Below are 17,122 nucleotides of genomic sequence, written 5' to 3' on the forward strand. Positions count from 1 at the left end.
TCATAGACAATTACATTTCTACCTACACAGAACAAAAGAGATTAGAAAGACAGAGCAGCTATTTGTTTCCTTTGTACATAATAAATTGCACGAATAAGTTACAAAGGTAACTTTAGCTAGATGATCTGACAGATTGCATCTCCTTTATCTATAATAAATTGAATCTTCCCTTACCAAAACCATTAAAGGCTCATTCTACCAGATCTATGGCAACTTCTGCTGTTTTCCAGTCTAGAGCCCCTATGGACGATATATATGCAGCTGCAACTTGGTCAAATTCTTATACCTTTATCACTCATTACAAACTAGATCTGGTTAGGAGGGGAAGGGCCATCTTTGGCTCAACCACACTCAGGAATATTCTTCCTTAGAGTCCACCCAGGAATTTCAGTAGCTGAGGACTCTGTCCCATTAGTTGAGGAATGAATGAAAATTGACAACATCAGATAAAGAAGCTATGTACTTACCATAACATTTCATCTGTGTTGTCCATTTTTATTCTTCCTCAACTCCCCACCCACTACCACCCTCATTTTTTACATAACTGACTTCTGAAGGAATGAGACTCTTCAGGACACATGTTTTATGTGTTGAACTCCAGTTATGGCATTTCTTTTATAGTTTTCCTGTCAAGTTGCAAACAACACAACTGAGATCAATTTCCTGGATGTGATAGTTAGGAAATCTGAATTGAATAGACTTAGCAGTAGTATATACAGGAAACCCACCAGGAGAAATGCCCTGCTGCACAGAACTAGTATGCACCCAAGACATATTGCCAAAAATGTCCTAAAGAGACAAATTAATATAGAGTTCTAAGACTACACAATGAAGATGATGAAGCAAGAGTGGCACTTGAAAATGTGAAATCAGATTTCCTAGATAGAGGTTACTCTAAGGAAGAGATTGAGATCACTATAGTTCAGGCCTGGACACAAAGGGACAATAGATGCAAACCATATTTGATAGATGTCACACAGAATGATGACCAGCATGTTTTCAACTCGACAAATAATAGGTTTAGAGTAGTTTTTCAGCATTCTAGTGATGTAAATGAGTACACTTCCATTATTAAAAGACATTGGCATATTTTACATGAGGTCCCGGGACTCATGGACAAGATAGGCAATATTCCATCTTTTTCATTTAGAAACAACAAGTCTTTGAAAAATCATCTTTGTAATAAGACAGATATAGATAGACCTATCCAGTCCATGCGGACTGGCACCTTTCCATGCAGACGATGTTCTGCATGCCAACATCTTTATAGAAATAATACATCTGGAGTAGGGACTTCATTTGTCAGCAACCTGTGGGTCTTGGATCCGATATTGGATCCGAGCCGGCAACTTGTAGCATAGCTATGGATCCAAGCTCCTAGCTCCTCCACTCACCCATAATCCCCTGCCAACCTCCCATGACCTCAGATCTAGTTTGCTGCGCTTGATTGTGTAGCTGGATTTTTAGAGCTCCTAGCGTCTATCTTCAGATAAGTGAATTTTTTCATTGTTTTTTGGTTAGACTTGGTAATTGTAATTTGTGTGAGTGTTTAGGTTCCTATTTAGTTTAATTTTGTTTATTTTTCGCCCTCCCCTCGCTGGTCGTTAGAGTGTGTCTGTGTGTGTTTGGTGTTTGGGGCCTGTGTGCTTGTGTAGTATACTTTAGTTTTGGGAATGGCAGAGGCCCCAAAGCCTATTTTTTCTAAATGCACCGAGTGTGGCCATAAGCTATCTCCGGCTGATGGCCACACTCGGTGTGTTCGGTGCCTTGGGGTTGAACACCTCTCGTCAGGATGTACAATCTGTGCAGCGTTCAACCCCAGGGCACTGAAAGAGCAGAGGTTGAAGCTTGTCCTGGCGGGTCTTTTGCCTCCGGATTCGGCTTCGACCTCCGCTCCTCCCGTGGCACCTCCTCAGCCTATGGTGGTAGCCACTCCTACCCCCCTTCCCCCAGCCAGGATTCAAACTCCCACTAAAGCGCCGGAGGACAGGGAGGCCAGGAGGGAGAAACGGAGGGAGAAGCACCACAAGCGGCGGGCCGAGGCCTCCACTTTGGCCCCCCCCCGGCTAAGCGGGCTTCTTCCTCCACGGCTTCCAGGTCTCCTCCTCCTCGGCTCCGATCACCTTGCTACTCCCCGGGACTGGAGAAGGAGGAGACCCGATCTCCGTCGAGGTCATCGAGGCGGCACTCCAGGCCTGCTTCGGTGGCCTCGTCGAGATCCACCTACAGCCTGTCTGATGCAGACTTGGACCGGATGATGAGAAGGTTCATCCAGACCCAGCTGCAGATGGGAGTGCTCCTGCCTCCCCCCCCCCTTCGGGGGGGAGCTCAACACCCTTTTTTGCTCCGATAGCTCCTTCTCCGACCCGCTTTCCGGGTTTGGAGCGTTTGTAGCTGGGCAGCGTTGGAGCCAGGGGTGGGTCGGCACCGACAGTACTGGGTATTTCGGATCCGACCCTACACTTGAGTCTGTTGGTTCCATCGTCGGATCCAACCTCTCGGAGCCATGGCCCGAGCTTCGGATCCGAGGGATTCAGTGTGCCTTCGGCTCCATGCAGGTCAGAGCACACTGGTCCCTCGGATCCGACGGTCTCAGCACCAGTTCCGATCCCTTCATCGGATCTGAGGGGGAGTCAGCTCTCAGAGCCCAGGGAGAGCAGCTCCCCTTCGGCCTTTGATGTAGTGGAGAGGGCTCTGTCGAGAGCATCCAGACCTCCGGCCCTTGTCTCAGCTCCGCCCTGCACTCCCTCTCTGCTGGGTCAGGCTTCCATCACCCGGCCACAGGGACAGCCTGCTTCGATGTCCCAGGTTGATCCATTGGAACAAGACATTGCTGGCAAGACTTCCTCGGACAGCCCCCCCTGAGGAGGGGCCTCATAAGCACAAGTGTAAGAGGAGGCACGTGGACTCCCCCGAGTCTTTAACAGAGGACACGGACTTGGATGAAGGGAAAGGCTCCCCAAGGTCACCCCCGGAGGATGTCTCCTTTGGAGACATCATGAAAATGCTTAGGATCAGAGGTGGGTGGTCTGCCCACAAGGCTTCTTCTGACGAGTCTGTGTTCCTGGAGGCATTCGAAGCAGAACCGTCTACCTCTTGGGTGTCCCCTCCGGCCAACCCCCTGGTGGACCTTATTACCACCAGGGCGTGGAAGGAGCTGGACACTGTGGAGCCAGTCCCCAAACGCCCGGACAGGATACTGAGCCCCCCCGCAGACCGGTCCCACTGGAGCAAGGGTCCCCCCATAGATGCCATGTTGACAGTGGCAGCCACGAAGAGGGAACTAGCTCAGGAGAGCCCCTCGGTCCATGATCCGCTCGATGGATCACCTTGGGAAGCGGGTTTTTAGTTCAGCGACCTTCTCCGTAAGGTCTCTGAACTATATGGCACACGTCATCAGGATGCAGCAGGATCTTATCAAAGAATACGCTGCTTCCCCCCCTGAGTCCATGTCGGCGGAGGACAAGCAGTTGTACTCCACTCGAATGGCCACTCTACGGTCTATGCGGCTTTTGTCTGATGCTACTGAGGGAGCCACTAGAGCTAGCGGAGCGGGCCTAGTCATGAGACGTCAGGCCTGGCTCCGGCATTGTGACTTCGCGGAGCCCTTTAAGGCATCCTTTGCGAACGCCCCTTTTGATGGTTCTGCCCTGTTTGGCAAGACCGTTTGCGAAACACTGGTCCAGAGCGAGAAGGATGGGAAGACGTTGTCTGCTGTCGGAGTCCGCTTCTCTGCTCCCCAGAGGTCCTTCTCGAAGAACCAAAAGGGACAGAAGAAGATGTGGTTCCAGAAATCGCAACATTCCCAACCTGCTCCGGACAACCAGTCCTTCCATGGCAGAGGAGGACAGGGAGGACGCCGCCCCAGGGGCAGAGGGGCCCCGAAGAACTTTGGGTCCAGAGAGTCCTTCTCTGATCGGCCCACGCAGCAGCCCTGAAGGGTTGCCCGACTGCTCTGCTCTGGGGGCAGTCGGGGGGCGTTTCTCGAAGCATCTGGCGGCATGGGAGTCCATCACATCAGACCGCTGGGTGCTTCGTATCATATCCAGAGGCTACAAAATTCTAATGTATCATGTCCCCAAACTCAGGAGCCTTCCCGATGTTCCACCTGATCAGAGGGAGGCTGCAGCCGCAGAAATCCAGCAGCTGTTAACAAAAAGAGCCATCCAACCCGTCCCCCAAGACCAGCTCGGATTAGGGTTCTACTCCAGGTTCTTTCTGGTGCCAAAAAAGACGGGGGACTTGAGGCCAATTCTAGATCTTTCCCTCTTGAACCTGTCGGTAACCAAGGAAAAATTCTAAATGGTCACTCTTCAATCCATTCTCCCCCTCTTACGGGAGAGTGATTGGATGTGCTGTATAGACCTCAAGGATGCGTACTACCATATTCTAATAGACAGGCGATCCAGGAGGTTTCTCCACTTCCGGCTGGGAGACAGTCATTATCAGTTCAGGGTCCTTCCCTTTGGCCTCACCACAGCCCCCAGGGTGTTCACCAAAGTCTTAGCAGTGATAACGGCCCACCTGAGACTCCAGGGAATGCAGGTCTTTCCGTACCTGGACGACTGTCTTCTAACCGCCCCAACAAGGCATCTACTCTGCTCAGCCAGAGATTACTTTCTCCGCCTAGCCCCCCAGTTAGGCATCACAATCAATACGGACAAATCTTCCCTTGCTCCGACACAAGTAATAGAGTTCATAGGGGCCAGATTAGATACCAGGGATCTACGAGTCTTCCTGACTTTGGAACGACTACAGAATCTAAGATCGCATGTGTGGGCCATCCTTCAATCGGAAGCTCCACCGGCGGAATTGGTCCTGAGGGTGCTGGGCTCCATGGCGGCTGCAATAACGCTTCTTCCATGTGCTCGCCTAAACATGAGGGTATTGCAGTGGACCCTTCAAGTGCAATGGTCCTTCCAATCTCTTCCTCTCTGCCACCGTATCTCTATCAGCAAGGTTTGCAGGAGGGCCCTGTTATGGTGGCTCCAATCCCCAGACCTCCATATAGGCCGGCCCTTCTGCACTCCTCCCCCTCTCGCCACAGTGACCACGGATGCCTCTCGCCTCGGGGGGGGGGGCATTACACGGGCAGGACGGTCCAAGGCACGTGGAACGACACAGAGACCTCCTTGCATATCAATGTTCTGGAGATGAGAGCGGTGCTGTTGGCGTTGCAGGCACTTCAGAATCTCCTCCCCGTAGGAACGATTGCGATTCAGTCAGACAACATGTCGGTTGTTTGGTACATCAACAAACAGGGGGGAACCAGATCCTACCCCTTATGCCGAGAAGCTATGAGAGTGTGGGAATGGGCGATTTCCACCAACCGCTTTCTGATTGCAACGCACATTCCGGGGTGGGCCAACATTCTGGCGGACAAACTCAGCTGCACCATTCTTTCCCCTTACGAGTGGTCTCTCAACCCACTAGTAGCGAAGCAGATATTCGCAAAATGGGGGCAACCCTGCTGCGATCTCTTTGCCTCTCCCTTAAATACAAAATGTGACAACTTCTTCGCTCTGATTTCCCCACCAGGGGAAGCCCCGAGAGACGCTCTGGTGCATGCTTGGCCACCCGGTCTACTCTATGCCTACCCTCCTTTACCCCTGATGCTAAAGCTCTTACAGAAAGCCTCGCGGTTGTGGAGCAGAATGATCCTCATTGCCCCATTCTGGCCCTGGCAAACTTGGTTCCCTTACCTGTGGTCTCATCTAGTGAATCCTCCTTTGATTCTGGATCCCTTTCTGGATCTAATCTCCCATCCATCGTAATTACAGACCCCGAATCTGGTCAACCTGAAGCTGACAGCTTGGTTGCTCCAGTTCCACTCTTAGTCAGGACTCCCGGCATCTCTTCTCCAGTCAAAGCCATTCTGGTGGCAGCACATAAGCCTTCCACCAGAAAAATATACCACAGTAAATGGAGACGCTTTTCCGTCTGGGCGGAACATCATAATCTGAATCCCTTCACTGCCCCTCTACTGTCCGTACTGGATTTTCTAACCAGACTCTTTCAGCAAGGAGCTAGTTGTTCGACAGTCAAGGTACAGTTGGCAGCCATCTCCCATTACCATGTGGGACATGAAACAGGCCCTTTGATGTCAGCTAAATTGTGCAAAACTTTTCTTAAGGGCACCTTTCTACTCAGGCCTCCTGTCAAAGAAGCCGTACCTCCATGGGATCTTTCTCTAGTCCTTCAAGCCTTGACCGCTTCTCCCTTTGAACCAGCTGCATCGGTTGATCTCAAATATTTGTCCTGGAAAACAGCATTCCTGGTAGCCATCACTTCAGCCAAGAGAGTTTCGGAACTCCAAGCCCTTTCCGTAAAGCCTCCTTACTTGGTCTTCCATCTGGACAGAGTGTACCTCAGGACCAATCCCTCCTTTCTTCCCAAGGTGGCATAGGAAGTAAATATCAATCAGTCCGTCAACTTACCGGTCTTCTTCCCTAAGTATCAAAATAAAGGAGAGTACAAGCTGCATTCCGTAGATGTACACAGGCAGCTGTGTTTCTATATTCATAGGACAGCTGGTCACAGACAATCTGATCAGTTGTTTGTCTCCTTTGCTAAATTCAGTTTGGGTAAAGCCGTTTCAAAGGTCACCTTATCATGTTGGATTTCTCAATGTATTCTTTTGGCCTATCAAGTTTCCGGGAGGCCCGCACCTGAGGGAGTCCATGCACATTCCACTCGTTCCATCTCTACTTCGGCTGCTTTTAAATCTAGAGTGCCATTGGACGATATTTGTTCGGCAGCCACTTGGGCCTCATCTCACACTTTTATTAACCACTACAAACTGGACGTAATTTCTAGAGGGAGAGCATCCTTTGGTTCCGCAGTGCTCCGGAACATCCTTCCATGATGGCCGCCCAAGATTCAGGTAGCTGGGGACTCTGTCCCACAGGTTGCTGACAAATGAAGTCCCTACTCCAGATTAAGAAGTTATGTACTCACCATAACATTCCATCTGAGTAGGTGGCTTCATTTGTCTGCAACCATCCCCCCCCTCCTTCCCCCTGGCCTTCAGAACTTGGTCCTGTTATATTGTTCTAGCTGTTATGCTTGTTTGAACACCTTTTCAGGTATCCTTAGAGGGGCAAACTTGATCTGAGGTCATGGGAGGTTGGCAGGGGATTATGGGTGAGGGGAGGAGCTAGGAGCTCGGATCCATAGCTATGCTACAAGTTGCCAGCTCGGATCCGATATCGGATCCAAGACCCACAGGTTGCAGACAAATGAAGCCACCTACTCAGATGGAACGTTATGGTGAGTACATAACTTCTTATTTTACACACCTCGTGAGACAATTTACTATCACAAGCAAGGGCTATGCTGATTGCAGAACAATGAATGTTGTTTATTTCTCTTTCTGCCAGAAATGTTTTGTATTCTATATAGGTAAAACTAACAGGATGTTCAAGGGCAGGATCCTTGAACATACTAGGGGACATCAACAACTGGAAGGATAGCAATGCCCTGGCCACACACATTAAGGAAACAGACTGCACACACTATTTTAAATTTTTTGTTATTCAAGTTGTTCACCTTAGTGTAAGAGGAGATGATATAGAAAATTTAACTGAGAGCATTGAACAAAAATGGATCCTGTCTCTAAATGCTGAGAGATACCCTGGTTTAAATAGTACAACATCCTTTAAACCTTTCTTGAAGTCTTGCTGTTTCAGGCGTTAAGTATTTTTATAGTCATTTATGTATGTATAATTTGATGTTATGTGATCCTATCTCGCCTACATTCTGAATGATGGGTTCGGAGCCGATCCCTCGGCTCCGACTCGGCACGCTTATGCCAAAGAGCGAAGTCTCTTACTGGCTGAGCTTACCATATCCCAGGATGCACCACTACCAGTCCCCCAGATCTCGTTTGCGCTAACAAGTGAAGACGTGGTCTCGAGCTGGCTGAGTTAAGTAGTGATTATTTCACTAGTTTTTCTGTCAGGTTTTTCTTCATTCTCTACAAAAAGCTGTTTTAACAGCTATTCTTGTGTTTTGAGTGTGTTTGACAAAATTCACTTGGTGAATTCTTGTGTTGTGAGTGTGGACTAGGAGTACCTCTTGTCTGGAAAGGCCTTTCCCGGTCTTTTTATTTGTAGGTGACTTCGGTTCTGTTTCAAATCATTTATATTTCTCTTCTTTAAAGAAGAACTAACTTGAGAAATTATTACATTTACAGAGTTTGTGCTGTGTTTGACTAACTCAGAGTATTGCGAGTGATAACTGTAAGCCTATTCTAGGTGTGTCACCAGTGTTCTTTACAGTTACTTTCTGAAAATTTCTATAATGTCTCAGAATCCTAGGCCTTCGGGCTTCAAGAAATGTGTAAAATGTAGCTTCAAAATGTCCATCACGGACGATCACTCGCTATGTGTGTATTGCTTAGGGCAAAGCATTTACAGGAATCATGTAGTGTATGTCACGCTTTTTCCTCAAGGGTCCTCCAGGAGAGGAAAAATAAATTAATTCTTAAGGGATTAATTAAACCTTCTTTCAAGAAGCTTTGGCATCCTCTCCTTCTCCGCCAAAGAAAGGGCGTCGGCTCCGACCAGTCCGTCGGATCCGATCGCTAAGAAACAAAGGCAGGCCTCTCCTTCGGCTCCAAGGACTTGGAGCCGAGGTCGAACGGTCTGCCTCGATGCCACCAGTATCGACTCCTCTGGCTTCGGAGCCGATAGCTGGGGCATCGAGAGGCGGGTCATCTTCGTCGGCTCCACTGCTCTCGGTGCCGACAAAGGTTGCCCGCTCAGACACTTCCTCCTCGGCGAAGTCCACCTCGGCACCGATGGAATCTGGTGTGTATTCCTCGGCGCCGATACTCATCGAGTCGCCGAGCCGGTCCCCTAGCCCTTTGGGGCCGTTGGAGAGGCCGTCTCGGACCCGTTCTGTTTCCTCTCGGTCTTCGAGGATGTCAGATTCTGATATAGACAGGGTGCTCCAAAGACTGTTCCAGTCCCCAGTCTTCCAAAAATTTGTTTCGGTTCCGACACAGTTGGCTTCGGAGCCGAGGACCTTGGCCCACCCCATTGCCATTCCTCCTCCGACTGCTTCGGCTCCGTCGGAGCAGGTGCTGTTGGAGCCGATGGAGATCTCAGGGTCGGCTCCGACCCTTACTCCAACCCGGGCCTTCGGGTCCGAGTTTGGTACGCGGACGTCTTCGGCTGGACCCGGGGTGATGTTTGGGACCTATGCTGGGTTCCGAGCCTCCCCTCGGTGCTTCGGCTGCGGGTCTTCCGTCGACTATCACGGCTCCGGGGACCGGACACTCCCAGGATTCTGGGGGTCCGGCTTTCAGAGCAGTGAGGAGTGCCTTGGCCAAGTCCTCTTCGGCCATCTCCCCGGCTTTACCAGCACCTTCCCTAGGCGTGGAGACTGGGTCTTTGGCAGTTCCCCTGTCCGTAGTCAGCGGAGCCCCGGGGCCTGAGGTTACCCCCAGTGGGGGTTCCCCTCCTCCTGAGGGTTCTTCTGAGCTGTCTTCGGAGGAACCCCCAAGGAAGAGATTGTGCAAGAGGAAGCACGTGGACTCCCCCGAGTCTATTACTTCAGACACTGATCTGGATGATGCAGAGGGGTCCCCGGTCGTCCTCGGATGATGTCTCCTTTGCAGACATCTTAGAGATCCTCAAACAACGAGGCGGCTGGATATCCAAACCCCTCTACTGACGAGTCAGTGCTCCTCAAGGCCTTTGGGGCTCAGCCCTCCGCCTCCTGGGTGTCTCCGCCCTTACGAGCTTCTGGATTTAGTTTGTCAAGGGCGTGGGAACATCCAGATACCGTGGAACCAGTCCCTTCTCGTCCAAATAAATTTTTGTCTGCTCCCCGAGAAGGAGTTCCTCACTAAAGGCGTGGCTGTAGATGCCATGGTGGTGGCATCTGCTACACAACAGGACGTGGCAGAGGCTTCAACGTCCATCCATCCTCCTAATAAGGAGTCTAGGAGTATGGACAGGCAGGAAGCACCCTGACTTCAGCGGCCTTTACTTTAAGGTCTCTGAATTATTTGGCACATTTTACCAGGCTTCAGAGGGATCTGGTCAAGGAGTTGTCAGATTCCTCTCGGTAACCTACCTGAGCAGCTAGCCCAGTCGGTTAGCTCTCAGTTGGCTATCCTTACGTCAATTTCTAACTCGTCCATGAGGCTCATTTCCTATGCAGCCGAAGGGCGGTAGAGCGGCAGGCACAGGCGTGGCTCACGGAGACAAGCCTGGCTCCGCTTGTGTCAGTTCTTGGAGGCCTTCAAGTCTTCCTTCGCCGACGCTCCCTTTGATGGGTCCTCCTTGTTTGGACCCAAGGTTAAAGACACCCTTACCCGCTGTGAGCAGGAGGGAAAAACTTTATCTGCCGTAGGTGCCCGTTATTCCACTCCTTCGGCCTTACCCCAAGGCTAAAGGAGGGAAAATGTGGTTCCGCAAATCCCGTAAGTTTTTCTCCCAACAGCAGGAAGATTCCCCTTCCAGAGGCAGAGGACGGGGAAATTTTTCAGGGAGACGCCGTCCCAGAGGCGGCAGAGGGCCCCGCAATTCTGGAGACCGCGAGTCCTTTCGTGGCTCTTCAGCCTCCCACACGTATTGAGGGATTGCCCGGCTGTGCTGCTCCGGAGCCAGTCGGGTGTCGTTTTTGCCAAGCACCTAAAAGCCTGGGAGTCAATCACTCAGGACAGATGGGTGCTTCGGATCATTGCCGGAGGTTACACCATCCCATTCACATACTCGGCCCCACCGTCCAAAAGAATCCCGGACCCACCACCCAGTCAAAGGGAAATGGCAGCCGCAGAAGCTTTAAAGCTGCTAGAAAAAGGAGTCATCCAACCGGTCCCCACAGACCAGATCGGATCAGGAAATTACTCCAGGTTCTTTTAGTGCCAAAAAAGACAGGGGACCTGAGACCAATATTGGATCTCAGCAGACTGAACCAATCCGTCACGAAATCCAAATTCCGAATGGTCACGTTACAATCCATTCTCCCATTGTTGGAGAAGGATGTTTGGATGTGCTCCATAGATCTCAAGGACGCCTATTATCACATACCGATACATCAGGCGTCCAGGAGGTATCTGCGCTTCAGCCTGGGAGTCAGTCATTACCAATTTTGCGCTCTGCCCTTTGGTCTCACCACAGCCACCAGGGTGTTCACCAAGTGTTTGGCAGTAGTGACGGCTCACCTGAGAAGTCTTGGATTCCAAGTGTTTCCCTATCTGGACGACTGGCTCCTGACTGCCACCACCAGGCATCTACTAATGGACAACCTCAAAGCCACCATCTCCTGGGTGTTACCCTGGGGATTACATTCAATTGGTCAAAGTCTGTCTTGCTGCCCTCTCAACGCATAAAGTTCATAGGAGCAGAGATAGACTCAAGATTGATCTTGGCGTCTTTCTTCCTGCCGAAAGGATCCAAACTTTACAGGGCCAAGTTCAAGCTCTGATCTCGAGATCCAAAGCCCCAGCCAGGATGGTTCTACAAGTTCTAGGCTCAATGTCTGCCACGGTTCTTTTAGTCCCTCTGGCAAGATTGCACATGAGGATTCTTCAGTGGCTATTGTCAACGCAATGGTCCTTTCAGGATCTTCCCTCAATCATCACATCATGATTACGGATATATGCAAAGGGACCTTCGCTGGTGGCTTCAGACATCCAATTTGGATCAAGGAAACCCGTTTGTTCTTCCCTCCACGGTGGTTACCCTGACGTCAGATGCCTCCCAGATAGGGTGGGGGGGGACATTGTCTGGGCAGGCTAGTTCAGGGCTCCTGGCTTCCAGACGAAGCTCTTCTCCACATCAATGTGTTGGAGATGAGGGCTGTACTTCTATCCCTACAAGCCTTACACAAGTTTCTTCCTCAGGGCATCATCGCCATCCACACAGACAACATGTCGGTGGTTTGGTATCTGAACAAACAAGGAGGGACCAGATCATACCCCTTTGCAGAGAGGCCATGAGAGTGTGGGAATGGGCTGTAGCTACCAACCGCTTCTTGGTAGCGACCCACATCCCGGAAAGTCAAATATATTGGCAGACAAATTGAGCAGGACAATTCTCTCTCCTCACGAGTGGTCTCTAAACCACACAGTAGCAGCTCAGGTTTTCAGGAGATGGGGACGCTGCTGCGACCTATTTGCAACTCCATTAAACACCAAGTGCCAAAGGTTCTTCTCCTTGATCCCACATCAGGGAGTACCAGCCATGGATGCTCTAGCACAACCTTGGCCAACAGGGCTACTTTATGCCTTTCCTCCAATTCCGCTTCTTCCCAGAGTTATTCAAAAGCCTCTCAACTGGGGTCTTCAATGATTCTGATTGCCCCAGACTGGCCTCGTCAGGTATGGTTTCCCTACCTGAAGAAGCATGCAGTGGACGATCCGTGGACTTTAGACCTGATTCCGGACTTGCTAATCCATCAGTCGGGACTTGACATCAGTCCCTTCAATCTTTGAAATTGACAGCTTGGCTCCTCCACTTCCGACTTTAGTTAGAAGGCACACTCTAGACCGAAGTTGTTCACATTTTATCTTCGCCCACAAACCCACCACTAACAAATTGTACCTTAGTAAGTGGAAGAGGTTTGCTATCTGGAGCTCAACTCAAGGGCTTAGACCCTATCACTGCTCCTGTCCCAGAGGTCTTAAAATTTTAACATCCTTGTTTAATCAGGGATCTTCTGTCTCAACTATTAAAGTCCAACTAGCGGCTATCTCTAAATTCCACGAATCCATGGATCCTCCTTTGATGAGCAGCAGACTATGCAAAACTTTCATTAAAGGTGCGAGCCTATTAAGACCACCAATTTTTCATCCTGCACCTCCGTGGGATCTTGATTTGGTGCTTGCATTAACATCCCCTTTCGAACCGGCTGCTACATGCGAGTTAAAATATCTGTCTTGGAAAACTGCCTTCTTAGTTGCAATTACTTGGGCAAGAAGAGTTTCGGAGCTTCAAGCCCTGTCTATTAAGCCACCGTACTTGATTTTCCACAAGGATAGAGTATCACTTAGGCCTAATCCATCCTTTATCCCAAAGGTCTGTTCTAGTTTCTGCCTCCAACAATCTCTAGAGCTACCGGTTTTCTTCCCAAAATTCTCCAATGAAGCAGAATACACTCTTCATAAATTGGATGTTCACAGGCAGTTACGCTTCTATTTAGACAGGACTCAGCAACTTCGTAAGTCAGACCAGTTGTTTGTGTCCTTCTCAGATAATAAACTGGGCCAAACCATCACAAAAGCTACTATCTCAAAATGGATCAGAGATTGCATAACTCAGACTTATTCTTCTTCAATAAGCAACTTACAACATCTATCAAGGCTCATTCTACCAGAGCTATGGCTACTTCTATAGCTTTTCATTCCAAGCTCGCTATATCGGAAATCTGTGCTGCGGCTACTTGGTCCAATCCGCACACTTTCATTTCACACTACAAATTGGATGTGGCATCTAGAGGACGAGCTTCATTTGGTTCCACGGTACTCAGGAGTGTTTTCCAGTGAGCCACCCAGGATTCAGGCGCTAGGGACGCTGTCCCATCATTCAGAATGTAGGCGAGATAGGATCACATAACATCTTTTAGTTATGTACTCACCATAACTTCAGATGTTTGGGATCCATCTCGCCTACATTCCTAATACCCACCCTCCTTCCCCCTGCCTTGGAGATCAGAAGAGATTAAACGGTTTTGAGTTCTACTGTTTTATCTTGTTTCATCTGACGATGTTATATAAGCAGGGTATGCATGTGTGCATGTATGCGGTCAAACTAGATCTGGGGGACTGGTAGTGGTGCATCCTGGGATATGGTAAGCTCAGCCAGTAAGAGACTTCGCTCTTTGGCATAAGCGTGCCGAGTCGGAGCCGAGGGATCGGCTCCGAACCCATCATTCAGAATGTAGGCGAGATGGATCCCAAACATCTGAAGTTATGGTGAGTACATAACTAAAAGTTTTCTCACACATATATACATATATGCTTTTAATATATTTTTGACGTGCCTTTTTATGCCTTAATATGCCTTTATATGAGTTTTAGATGAACCTTTATGAAGAATTTTTTAACAATTTACTATAGTATATTTATGTATATTCTAATAGATATTGTGTATATAGGTTTTCCTATATATACATATTTAGAGATTTTTATTTAAACTTTCACATATGCATTTTTATGGACTGGCTTTTTAAAATTTTAGATATAATTTGCTATAGCATTCTCTGACTAGAACATTAGCTTGCTTTAATTGTATAACTGGAACATTTGATTCCTATCAGCTGATAGCTAATGTGATATAAACTGGTTGGAGAGTTGTTCAGTTTGTCTGATGAAGCGACAAGAGCAGTCATGAAAGCGCTAACGTTATCTTATTTTTATTTTTTATTATTTGCTAATAAACGTGGTGGTTGTGTAAGTTTGTTGCTGCTTTCTTTTTTCACTTGGTCTTGCTATTCTGTACCTCTCTGCACTCTGAGCCTTTTAGTTTATTTTCAAAACATGGGATGTTTGGGGTGGTGCATTATGGGTAGGGAAGGAGCTCGAGAGTTTGTTGGAGGGCACACACTAGTAAAACAGCCGAGTCAGATCCGAGGATTGGATCCAATCCCATTAGTTTAGGAAGAATGAAAATGGACAATACAGATGAAATGCTATGGTAAGTACATAACTTCTTATCCGATGTTGTCAATTTTCATTCTGTCGTCACCTGATGGGTTTGGATCTGATCCCTCATATCTGCCTCAGCTGTTGCTAAAGCTTGTGGCAACCAAGAACTCTCAAGCTTCTCCCTTACCCACAGTGCACCAACCCCAATTACCTCAGCTCTTGTTTGCCACTTTTCAGTGAAAGATGTGGTTTTTCAATGCTCTTGAGCGATATTTAGATAAGTTATAAAATTTTCACTTATTTGCTTAATTCTCCCTTCTCTATTTAGATTAAGTTTTTCCTTTGCCTATCACACCCCTTTTTGACTTGTATTGCATGAAATTTCTTAATTTTATTCCTTTTCTTTTACTCGTGTACCTCCTGATACTATTGTTAGTATCTTTCCTTAATACTACATTCTATGTAGCTTCTGCATTACCATTGCTGCTAGTAGTTCTTTGCTCTTTACCTATCTCTGTTTAAAAGAAAAAGTAGTAGTAATAGAAATAGTTAAATTTCTTCCCTTTCCTTTTTTTGTTGGTGTGACAGTATGGTGGATAAAGCTCTAGTAGACTTTAAGAAATGTACTAATTGTGGGCATAAACTCCATTTATCAGATGCCTACACTTTATGTATATATTGATGTTAAGTTGTCAATCTCGCCTTCATTCTTGCTGGATGGGTTCGGAGCCAATCCTCGGCTCTGACTCTGCACTTGCTTTAGCTTGAGAACTCCTTTTACCAGCTCGAGGCAACCCTATATCCCATGATGCAAGGTGGAACTACCTCAGATCTCGTTTGCCGCTTAGCGAAAGAGGTCTCCTTTGCCAGCTGAGGTAAGTAATTTTTTGTCAAAAGAGAAAAAAAAGCTTACTTAGGGATTTATTTCCCCCTTGTTCCACTTTTATAGTCTGTAGTGTGTTACAGCCCACCCTATTCCCTTATAATTCAAAACTTTTTTATTTTCCTTTGGTAATTGTATAAAAGTTTAGTTAGGCCTAGACCCCATTGGTTAATCCCTACCTGTGTGTTGTGTGTTAGGGGATTAATTGTGTGTGTTTGTTGGGGTTTGTGTGTGACTTCCTCCTTAGGAATATGTCAAAGGAAGGCAAGGTCTCAGGCTTCAAGAGGTGTGACTCGTGCTGTCAGAAAATGTCTCTGACAGACGGTCACACTTCTTGTGTTTACTGCCTGGGGCCTTTGCACCTGCAGGACTCCTGTGCTTTGTGTCACTCTTTTAGCCAGAGAGTCCTGCAGGAACGGAGGAATAAGTTAATCCTCCATGGCTTACTTAAGCCAGAAGGTTCTCCCTCTAAAACAGGGTCTGGTAAACCTTCTAAGCCACCGAAGGTTCAGGCTTCAGTATCTAAGCCTCCTCCGGTGGCTCCGGCTCCATCGGAGCCGAGATCGGCTCCGGCTGGAACCGAACTTTCTGCTTCAAAGTAGTGGGTTCGGCACCGATTGGTGCCGACACCCAGTCTACTGTGGCCTTGTCGGCTCCGGCTGGAGCCGACACCTTATCCAGCATCGGAGCCGAGAAACCTTCGGCTCCATCTGGAATTCAGGGGACTTCGGCTCCGATGACTTTGTCCCGAAAGAGATCTCGGTCCCCTTCGTTGCAGAGTATCCACTCGGCTCCGGGGTCCCCTCTTTTGTCAGCGGAGCCATCGGAGCCGATCTTCGAGATCTTCCAGGCTGTCTGACCACGACTTAGAGAGGGTGGTAAGCAGGCTGTTGAAGTCGCAGGCACTGGCCCAAATGCTCCATAGCCCGTCTCAACAGACTTCGGCTATTGTTTCACCCCTTGAACTTCCTCCTCCGACTCCACACCAGAGTTCGGAGCCGGAGCTTCTCGGGACAGCGACTGTTTCGGCACCGGAGCCGATACATCCTTCGGCTCCGTCGTCCTCGGATCCGATCTCCTCCTTGAGGCCTTCCTTGGAGGGATCCGGTCGTCGGGTTTCCCTTGTCGGCTCCGAGGGGGCTAGTGGCATCGGACCCTTGTCCGACCCCGCTCTCCCTCTCGGGGCTTCGGCTTTGGTAAGCTCGGCACCGACATCGGCCTCGGAGCCTTCCCTCTCAGTGGAACCGGGAATTCCTGTATCCTCGGATCGGGGATATTCCGGCCTGCTGGGGAGGGGAGCCTTTGAGGTGATGAGGAGTGTCCTGGCTACTGAGCCAGGTCAACGGTCCATCCCTCTAGCTCCTCCCTCTTCGGTGCCTGTAGACACCTCTTGCCAGCCTCTTGCTCTCAGGCCCAGGGATCCATCGCCCCAGGTTTCCCTATTGGGAATTTCCTCCTCTTCCGAAGTTTCTCCTGATCTGGCAGGTGAACCCCCTCGGAAGAGGACGTGTAAGAGGAAACACACAGACTCCCCCGAGTCTACTACATCTGATACCGACTTAGATGAGTCGGAGGGTTCCCCACGATCCCCCTCTGAGGATGTCTCCTTTTCAGACATCCTTGAGCTCCTCAAACAGAGG

Source organism: Protopterus annectens, chromosome 10.part0, assembly GCF_019279795.1.
Source record: "Protopterus annectens isolate FY-2018-M chromosome 10.part0, PAN1.0, whole genome shotgun sequence".
Classification (NCBI taxonomy): Eukaryota; Metazoa; Chordata; order Ceratodontiformes; family Protopteridae; genus Protopterus; species Protopterus annectens.